General features: G+C 41.3%; 1 pseudogene across 1 annotated transcript; it reads right to left on the reverse strand.

Moving 5' to 3' along the window:
* Positions 1–2,390: 2,390 nt before the first annotated feature.
* Positions 2,391–4,073, reverse strand: LOC310793052 (immunoglobulin superfamily containing leucine-rich repeat protein 2 pseudogene; annotated as a pseudogene). The gene has a single exon. The product of its transcript is annotated as an immunoglobulin superfamily containing leucine-rich repeat protein 2 pseudogene (transcript).
* Positions 4,074–11,066: the final 6,993 nt, after the last annotated feature.

Here is an 11,066-nt window from a genome sequence, read left to right on the forward strand (position 1 = left end):
GGTCTCAGGACAAGACTTCCTGTCAATGTTTTTATTATGTTTATGTTTTATTTTCCCCCAAAATAAGTTGAATGTAAAATGTATGGTCTGACAATTGCCAGTTGTGGCACTTTTGAGAGTAATCTACAGGTGTATTTTAAGTAGAATTAGAAATCTGCAGCACAAAAAAGAGAAAAGGAAAATCTCTTAATTATGTATCTAGCAAAATGTTTAACAACGCCGCTGCCTGCTACAACAACAGGCTCCTCGACGCTTTCCCGCGTCGGCCATATGCTAGGTTTCCACCTAGCCTTGTTAATCACATGAATGTTAATAACATGTTTTGCCAGAATGATGTTATTAACTTATAGGGTTAAAGAGTTCTACACATGTGTGGTCTCCCAAACCAGACACATGAAGCAAACATTCTTTTGAAGAGTGTATTTATATAAGGTTAGAATGTGTGACTATTTATGAATTTACAGAATGAACTGTTTTCGTAGAGTACATAATTTTCAATTTGTTCAATGTTACACTTGTTCAGTGTAATTCACACCCATCTTGTGAGGTCTCTAGACCATATTTCAAGCAGAAGGCCATTCGTGCATAATCTAATCCGATCACCCCTGACGTCAGTCAAGTTCTAGTATGACGTGGTCAGTCAAAGTCTTAGTATGACGTCCGTAATGACGTCAGATATGACGTCAGTTAATTCTCATATATATAGCAAGGGTTCTACGTCACCTCTCTCTCTCTGGCCGATCATAACAGCAGCTAGCTTCACGGCAGTCCATCTCCCCTGAAGCCGTCCTCCGAAGCGTTGTTTTGCCCCACCCACCTCCCCAGTCCGCCACCAACGAGTCGTGACTCCTGATCCCCCACGGGGGGGGGGATCTCCTAGCCTACGCAGATGCCCTCCTCTTGCCTCAAGAGCAGCGCCACTGGCTAATGGAGTCATGCGCCAAAGTATTTGCCATGCATGCCGATTGCTAAATAAAGTTTGTTAAATCCTACCAACTGGCCTCTCATGATTGAAATCCAAATACCAGGCAAATGAAAAAGTTTGTATTGTCTTTGTCTGAGACTGTTTCAGGGTTTCATGTCCGAAAACGCTTTGATGCGTTTTTGGGCTTAAAGGCAATTTCTTTTTCTTTTCTAGTTGTGTAAATGTTTTACTTTCAAACTCTCCAAGATTCTTGAGTGTTCTGTTTCTTAATTTTGTTATCCACCATCGTCACATATTTTGTTGCATTATATTTAAAAAGTGCCTACTCTTAAGTTATGAAACCTTAATTTTTCTTTCTGATTACTGTGAAAATAAAACAAACGAAATATGAATATAAATATCCTTCATTTTGGTCTCTTAATGCATAATGTTAGCTCTGTTGGTTTGAGCGAAATTACTTTGATGAAAAGAACATGAAGACAAAATGAGGCTTTGTTGATCAAAGCTTTCAGACGTAGCGTCCGTCTTTTTTTCTTTCTTTTTTTACCTTAAAGTAATAAAAAGAGCTAGGCTATTCATTTTCACATCGTCTTTTATAAGAATAATAGCCTATACAAAAGGAAATAACTGAAGTAGGCCTATGATAAGCCGCCTATCCATTGGACAATATTTCAAAACTACTAAATCTTATTTCAAACAGTGAATTGCATTTTTTTTTTTTTTTTTTTTTTTTTATAATTCTCCCAACAGCCGACGCTTGTATTTCTTATGTGAGCCTAATTAATATATGTGACTGCGGTCAAAGAGAAATTGGAGAAAATGGTTTCAGATGTTTTATTAATTCCACTTACATAAAATTATATCAAAAAATCTTGAAAGATTATTTTTTATTTTTTTACAACAGTTCACAAAACCCACTAAATTACAAGACATGTGAAGCCGCCGGACGCTCACCTGCGTCCTTTTGTTGATGGCTGCTTCATAGAAACGTATTTACCTCGTGTAAAAAAAGAATCATTTCAATCCACATGTTTAGGCTATACATCACAGATTGAGGTAAGAAATTAAATGTGGCGAGTGTCCATATCTCGCCACATGCCCAGTTGACGCCCGTGCCTCTATGCGCCCTGCGTAAAGGGGACATTTCGATGCGTCTAGTTACTGTCAGTTTTGAGGTCTGATAAATTGTAGAAATGTGTGCTTGCATTTGTAAACGCACTTTGAGGAGTTCTTACTTGTTTTTTAAAAACCCGGCTATAATGTGATGTCATGAACCATTTCACAATCCCCGTGATCGGGACGCAGTAGGCCTACTTTCTGAGGTAAAATAAACGATCCACCTTTCTTTCAGGGCCATCCTTTTCACGCGTGGTAATGATAGGTGAGTTACCTGCTTAAAGGCTATAATGTAGGCTAATTAAAAGTAAATATGTTACAATATACTCGCTGGAATCAAAGGCCGCGCTCAGCGACTCGGCTGCTTGTAGTTGCCGTTGATTTCCTCAGAGATGTTGACTGCCTCGGCTCCCAGCGGTAACCTGTCACTGTACTCCGAGCCCACTTCAAACTCCTCCTGGTTGGTTTTGGTTGAAGACCCGGGGATGGACTCTGTGGCCACGCTGCCCTCAGCCTCCCCCTCTACATCTGCGTCTTCTTCTCCCTCAGCCTCTCCCTCTCCTAACTCACTGGGGTTGAAGGTTTTCTCTGATTCCACAAAAGACGCCCTCGGATCAAAATCTGTAGCCATTTGTTTCTCCATCTGATCCGGATTCTGGGCCTTCATGATCAGCGTGTAGGTCTTTCCTTGATACTTGTATAGCAAATGGCAGCAGGTGGCGCCCAGCAAGGGAATGGTAGCCAGAGCCAGAAGGAAAGTGCTGACAACCACGATGATCAGGAGCGAGGGATCCTCTGAAATGTCGCCAGCCTGCTTTGTGGCATCATGTTTGACTGACGAACCAGGTGAAATGCTCATGGGCTTTTCGTCAGACTTGGGCCAGTTGATCACATTGTTCTTGGAGGTCTTAGGCCCTACAGGCTTGTTGCCAGATGGATGGATCTTGTCCACTGTAGAATTGAGCATTGAGTTGGTAGCATGTTTTTGGGTGCCCGCCATTGCCACTTTAACACTGCTCTCTGCCTTCCCTAAATCATTGACTGCAGAGCAGCTATAATTTCCATCTTCCTTTTTACTCATACGAGGAATGATGAGGGTACCGTTTTGAAAAACAAGGAATCGATTGTTGGTTGTTTTATCGTTGACGGGCAAATCATTTATCTCGCCAGTGGAAGGCAAGGTGAACTGAAACGGTTGATTTCCTGCATTTACCTCCCAGCTGACTTCTGGTTTTGGGCTCCCTTTGGTCTCACAATTTAAGATAACCATGAAGCCCTCATAGAGCTCTGTGTTCTCAATGTTGGGCTGGTAGGTGATAGTGACAACAGGGGCCTTACAGTCCAGTTTGGGAATCTTTGTAACCATTGTACTCTTCAGGTGTTCAGGGGCTTCGCACGTAAGTAAGTTCTGATCAGGGACAGAAATCTTGGTGGCTACAATCCAATCCCTCAGCCACTCCAGGCTACAGGAGCAGGTGAAGGGGTTGTTAAAGATCTGGAGGTGGGACATGGAGGAGAGGGCATTGAAGGTTCCCTGCACAATGGTGGTGAACTTATTGTTGTTGATGCGCAGCGACCTCAGTTCTTTGAGAGTGGAGAAGGCATCCTTGGGAAGGTTAACCATCTCATTGTTATTCATTTTCAGAAGCTGCAGGGCTGTGAGGTTTTCCAGGTCCTCCCATGGAAAACTCACAACTTTGTTGTAGCTGATGTCCAGGTTGCGGAGCTGGATCAACGGGGCCAAGGTGTCCGTCTCTATGGTGACTATCTCATTGTGGGCCAGCCAGAGAGAGGTCACATTGATGACATTGCTGAAGCTTTTGCTTTTCAACAATTTTATCTTATTGGCTGAGAGACCTATGGTGGTGACATTGGTGGGCAGACCCACAGGTACCTGTAGCAGCTTTTTGGAAACGCAGTCAACAAACTGATGTTGATATTTGTCCGAGCAGGTGCAGGACTCTGGGCAGCACTGCACAATGCCAATCACAGTCGTCCACAAGGCAAGGAGCTGCAGAAGCCTTGTCGCCATTTTCAGTACCTGCAAGAATTCAATTACCAGATGTTACCTAAATTGTTACACTAATATTCTCAATCAAGGGGTTTAAATAACGACCAACATGTTGATTGTACAGTAATGTGACACTTTGATGAACTTCATATTTCTAGCAGTTTGAAAAAGTAGGCTATAAGCCGCTCGGGAAGTTGGGTGTACAACACAATGCAACACTGCATTAGTTAAAAAAAAAGAGCTAAATGAAATTCAATACTAGGCTACTGCTGCTTCCGTTGTCGATTGGTGACATCAGATTATCATTTTCACTGCCATATTTGCAAAGTTTAAATACAAACCTCGAGTGGGGACACATGAAGATTAAAAAGGTAACGTCACCTCGAGTGGGGACACATGAAGATTAAAAAGGTAACATCCTTTTTAATCTTCATGTGTCCCCACGCGTGTGGAGTGTGAATAAACAAACAATACGAAGGGTGTTCTCATAGTCATGCTAGTTTAAGCAATGCCACTCTGATTAATGGCATTTATATGCTCGTGACATAAAGCATTTGATTAATGACTATATACAAATTAATAAACCAAGCCCCACACTGTAACTAACTAGTAAAATTGTCACTTATGACTCTTTGCTTCAACGATTTTAAACTGAATGTATAGGAACAGGATGCCTTTCCGATTATGAAGTCCAATTCAGTCCTTCTTGGCCCCTAAATGTGAAGCCATAGGGGCATTTCCCCTGGTACCTTGAAGTTACCATGTGAGTTACTGTGGAATATGGCTTGAATGAAGCTCATGAATGAATTTAATTACCGGAATAATATGATCTTAAAGTGAGGTATCTGGACTAATGAGTCACCTGAGGCACAAGTCACCTCAAGGTGCATCTCTCTTTGAATACATTCAGACATCTATAGACTAGGTTTGTACTCAAAATTCAATTTGTCTTCAAAATTATTTTAATGAATTAATATCTAATGTTTTCATTAAAGTAAAACCAGTACTGCCTTTTGTATTATTAATATACTTTTCACAATTTGATATCATTTGCAAAGACTGAAGTAAGATATTTATGGAACTATACCTACACTTAAAATGCTCAGAATAGCATCTGACGTTAATTGGTAGCGCCATTGTGTTTAAGCAGTAAGATTCAGGTGTGGCACCTGTTTCTTGTCAGAGGATGCAAACAGTACAGCTCTTTAACCCAACTTCCACCACCACCTTATCAGCACATTTCCTACAAAGGGTTAATTCAATCATGTCAAGGTTCTCTGCTCTGTTGCCTGCCTCTCCCATCATACTTTAGGCGCAGTGGAGCGTCTCCTCATTGATGGCACCTTTGGCTTCACAATAGAAGCTAATTTGTTAGAATCTTTCACAGGTCAGGGGCTGCTTAAAGGCGAGTATAGGGTGCCCTGGCCACCGGGAAAATAAAGCCATTCACCGAGGTGGAGGGGCCAAATTAAATGCCCAGTCATTTTATGACCATAGACATACAAAACATAAATATCCATTTTCTTTACTTCAATACAGTCCATGAGATCTTGCCAGCCATCTCAGTTAACACAGGTTAATAGATTGATTCCGGTGACATGGCTCATAATGAACAGTAAATTGTTTTATCTCTTAAGTCTTATTTGGTCAGCCAGGAAAACATATGAGGTAATATGGCTGAGGCTAAATGGAGCGTATAATAGATCTCTCGCTAAGTCATAAGGATAGGTTGATGGCAGAGCTATGATTAATGAAAATAATAATGCTCTTGAAATTGAAATTTTTCTTATTCTTTTTTTGCCCCTTTCAACCCTTTCCTCCTATGGTCATTCTGACTGGTCATGCACAATGTGATTTATGTGTAATTGCTAGCATCTTTATTTATGTCTATTGGGTCATTTTCCCAGAAAGGTCTACGCCGGCCATGTTGTTGATAGAGAAAGTACTCCACATCACAGTGCACTCAACTTAGCCAGAATTATGAGCGTGAATCATTCAACAGCAACATCAAATTTGTTCATACACTCTTAAAATGACTTACACCTAATGAACTATCTTTCTTTTGTTTTTATTTTAACATGAAAGGAAGTATGGTGAAAGTCCATGATAAAGCTATATGCTACTTTTTATATTGAAATGTCCCCTCGACAAACATTTAAATTAAGAATTGTATGCCATGCCATTAAATTGCTGGTTGAGCACTTCTTTTAAATGGCATAATGAAAGTAACAGTATTTTGGTTTTAGTAAGATTTAAAAACGTCACAAAGCAGCACCTATTGTGACAACACACCTTCCCAGACATTTTTATTTGTTTATTTCACCTAGCCTTTACTCACTTAAAAGGCATCGGTTCAGTGTATCAGCTCCTTCTTCCTTCTTTTTGACCAAAGGAAAAAACTTGCAAAAAAAATCAATGACTTTTAATTCCGCACTATTGATATGCTTAGATAATGCAGCAATTGAACTGTGCCTCTGCCAGTGGTGATGAGGAGCAGTGGATGAAGAGTAATTGGGCCCTGACCCCTGTGCGCCTCAGCCACCGTATCGCCGACGCTTCCCCCAACACGCACGCGCGCACACACACACACACACACACACACACACACACACACACACACACACACACACACACACAGCACATTCTGTCCTACAAGCAAGAGGCCTTATTTCGCAAACCCTCAGTTGTGGCAAGGTGATAAATTACAGTTCTTAACTACCATTGATTACTTAGTGTTTCTCCACTTTCTGTGACAACTGTTCAGTCACTCTGAATGGACCGTAATGGCACATTAGAGAGAAGAAAGCATACAGTTTCCCCATCATTGATTAAACTTGCTTGTAGCTTAATAAAGACAAACTGACATGCACTGCTCTTTGGAGGCCTAAGGCCAAGTAAAGACATAAGACCAATATCATGTAAAACAATGGGTTGTTATGACTATATGCCTGGTTGCAATACATCAGCACTGTTTTTGCCCTTCATATTCCATTGAATCTAAATAAGATAACTCAAAAAGGATTATATTGAATTATTGCATTCTCTTTCATTCAATCCACTTCATTCAATGCAGGAAGAACACCAAACTTTGCAAATCCAAGGCCCGATTCACATCTCGACTTGAGTGCCGTGCAGGATTCATAAGGACCTCAGTAAGCATCCAGTGTGCCATCTGAATTATATGTTTGGTGAGTAGACTGCAGTTCTCAAGCTTATTTGAGATTTTTAGATTTTTGATAAGCATCATGTGGAATGGGGAATGTGGTGGATATTGTGCATTGTCCAATTAATGCCCCAAGGGCACATGGCAATTAAAACGTCAATTTGAAGTGCTGTCCTAGTCTTTCTTTTTCATTATATCAACCACTTGAAGGATCCAGCACCCAGTTGTCATGGTACAGTATTATCGTGATTTGAGTGCGTGGTATCTTGTTGTCGTTTTTCCAAGGGCAAATTTCCACTCCGATCTTTGTGCACAGTCGTGCTAAATGAACCTGAATTAAAGGCGCACCCTATTTAAAGGCAATGTCAAGATATGAAAAGGCAAGAAGTCCATGGCCCAATTTTCACCATACCAGTGGGAAAGACAAAGAAGCCAAGGTGTTGAATTAAGCTCAATGTCCACCAGCTGCTGCACGGCTCCCGGTACGGCTGCTGGAACAGACTCTCGCTCATGTAACAGATGGGCAATGCAGACGGGTCGGTAAAAATACGCACCTGGTCTAGTTTCGCCGGATCCGCATGCTTCCGACTAGATGACATATAAGTCTGTTCCAGCAGCACCGGAGCTGGTGGACACTCACTCGCCTTTCGTCAAGGGGCAACCAAAGACATGGAGAAAATGTTCATTGCGCACATCTAATTTGGCCAAGCCTGAACAGGGACAGCTCAGACATGCAGATCTCAATCTGCATAAGACCCATGTAACTTATGCAGTCTGAATCTGGTTCCCGGTGTAGTTTAGCCATGCCCAAAGCACCAGTAAGCCATTGGTACGTCTGTACAGGCTCCACCCTCCCATTCGGACATACTGTGAAACTTCAGTTCATATAGTCTGGGCTTTTACAGTATGCTTCAATCACTGAAATCAACCAGCATCTATATTGGACAGGCCTTTAATTCCTTTCGCACAAAAATCTTGCTCAGCAAAGAGGGGAAATACTATCAAAATGTTTATTTAAACCAGTATGAATATTACTTATATAAAAAAATGGGCTATTGAATCACATATCACTTTTTTCCCCGAGTGAAATGTTATGGGGTCTCCTGTTTCAAAATACTAGGCATTTTTTCTTATATATGGCCTCAGACTGACATCTTATAGCCTCAGACCGACATAACATCGTCACTGATGACATCACATCATTAGGTAATTAGGGCAATCACCTAATAAGAAAATCCGGCTCAATCATCACTGATGACGTCATCACTGATGACATCACTGATGACATCATCACTGTACTATAGCCTCAGCCTTAGGGCAATTAGGGCAATTAATCTGCCCTAATTAAAAAATCTGGTTCCGTCAGGTCACCCGCGCGGGTGCCCTTTACACACCCTGAAGGTTTCAGCCCGATCGCACGTAAAACGGCATAGCTGTGGCCGAACACAACTTCAAACAAACAGTGGACAGAGCCCACATACAAAATTTTATATACTGTAGATAGATAGATAAGATAAGATAAGATATACTGTATAAGACACATATCTTACCATACTATAATTGGTGAGGAGGGCGGCGAACAGTTGTAGAGTTGTACATTTGCTCAACTGCGCCTGTTCGAAGCGCAGGCCAGCTGCAGGCGAGGCGGTGCGTATGACAACGGACAGCAGAAATGCCCGAAGAGGAGGAGGGAAAGGAGGAAGACGATGACGCACGGTAGACTAGAAAGGAGCGCGCAGCAGCGGGCTCTAATTCTAGTAAGACATAACCTGCCTTCTGCCATGTATTGAACTTGGCCTTGACTGACTCAAGAATTTACCCAAATGACCTACTGGGGTCTTCAGTATTGTAGAACAATTCCAGGCATTGTTGTCTTGGAGCTCTCGGCAACAACATCCTTAGCCATTCCCCTGACAAAGGCTGACCATGATGCAGAAGCCTTCAATGGACTTCATTTATTACATCTTCTAATAATGCTCAGACTTCATCTATGACATGATCTAATGATGCTCAGACACTGTTCACATGAAGTCTATCTAATATTTGCCTGATACACTCCATGTCCAGGAATTGCACCAATGGGAATTTGAGAAAGAGAACGTCTCTGAAAAGGGGGAGAAGGTTGTGAATGGCATGCTGCTGTTGCGTGAGGTAGTAAACTTATATAGTAGTAGCTACTGTAGTGCTACAGTAATGAGCACGACAGTCATTCTTTCCCATGTGTTTTTTCTAAACCAATAATAATCCAATGGTGAGATATCAACCACAGCCTGATATGTATTTGCATCCGAGTTGAAACAACAGATGTTAGGGTTTTTGCTAGAAGTAGCTGTTCTAGCTGGAACACGTGATGCTAACATAGCAGCTAACTGGCTAGCAATGTTTCCAAGCACAACAAACGGAAATACGGACACTAACAAAAACAAAACCTGGTTGACAGCAATGTCCTGCTGCGCATGCTCACAACAGAGAGTGGTGTCAATACCTGTAATCCATGTGCAATACAAAAGCCCATTACTCTGTATTATACATACTGTGTTACTCTGTCATCTCATTACCGCTGCTATACTATCATGCACCTTATCATTGTACATATTTGTTACTCTGCTGCTACTATCAGGTACCTTTTCACTGTACATATTGTATAACTGTCTTTTCATTACCGCTGCTACTATCATGCACCTTATCATTGTACATAATGTTACTCTGTCAATATCTGTAAACTAGATTCTTTATATCTTATTTTGTCTATATCTCGTATATTTGTTCTTAGCAATGTTGACATGAGCACCAAATCACACCAAGACAATTCCCTAGTATGTGAAACCACCTTGGCGAATAAAATAACTCTAATTCTGATTCTGATTCTGATTCTGGTGCATGACATTTTGACAATGTTGTTCTATCAAGGTACAGTGTGAGATGAAGGGCACAAGAGATAAAAGGAAGAATCAAGTTTACATGACATAAATACTATATCCGCAGTTGAGGCCAGTGCCTCTGCTGAAGAACAAAGTGTTTATTGACCTTATGGGCGTGCATGTAGAGACTTCCCACTGGGCCTGTGAAATGCTTCTAGATCCTATAAGATGAATATGCGGTCCCTCCTAGACTGACTGAAAGGGAACAAGATAGTAGTCCTGTGGGTATTTGTTTTCAGTGGAATAGGAATGACAACGTAGGTAATGTTGCATTGCATTTACCTCCTTAAATTAATTTTTTTTCAACCAGTAAATGTCTGACATTTTAATATCAATTCCAAATGCATACAATAATGTATATCAGTTTTGTACAACAGTTATATGTTTTATCTTCTAGGAATACAGCCATAGAAAATGTTCATCCTTTATTTTGGTTGGATATCTGTTTCAGTCGCACATCTGTCTCTTTGCTGTTTCTTGCTTTAACAGATAAAGCAAATGGGCATGCTAACAAACACAAGTCCACAAAGCCAAGGAAACAAAATTTTGACGTTCTTGTCAGCTTGTGTGACCCACTCGTCATAGGATTGACCCAGTCCATCAACAAAATGTCAGCTGAAGACAAATCAAAAAACAAAAGAAATGAACCCTCATTATAATAAGGATGGTATCATAATAGTGGCCGGTGGAGACGTCTATAAGATGCCGCTTAAAAGATTTCTATTGTCTCTGAACCTAATGTCAAAATGCCATGAGAGGTTTCCCCTGCCAGGTCAGTATGCCTCTGAGGTCGGGGCTTTTGCCCTGGCCTGGGCGGCAGGCCACACTGATTCTAGAGTGGGCCTGGCACTTCTGTCACCCACACATCATGTGAAGCTGCAGAGAGCGCTCTGAGTAGAACAGGGTTAAACTGATTAGCAATGCACTTGT

This window comes from Poromitra crassiceps (assembly GCF_964638095.1).
Source record: "Poromitra crassiceps genome assembly, chromosome: 18".
Lineage (NCBI taxonomy): Eukaryota > Metazoa > Chordata > Actinopteri > Beryciformes > Melamphaidae > Poromitra > Poromitra crassiceps.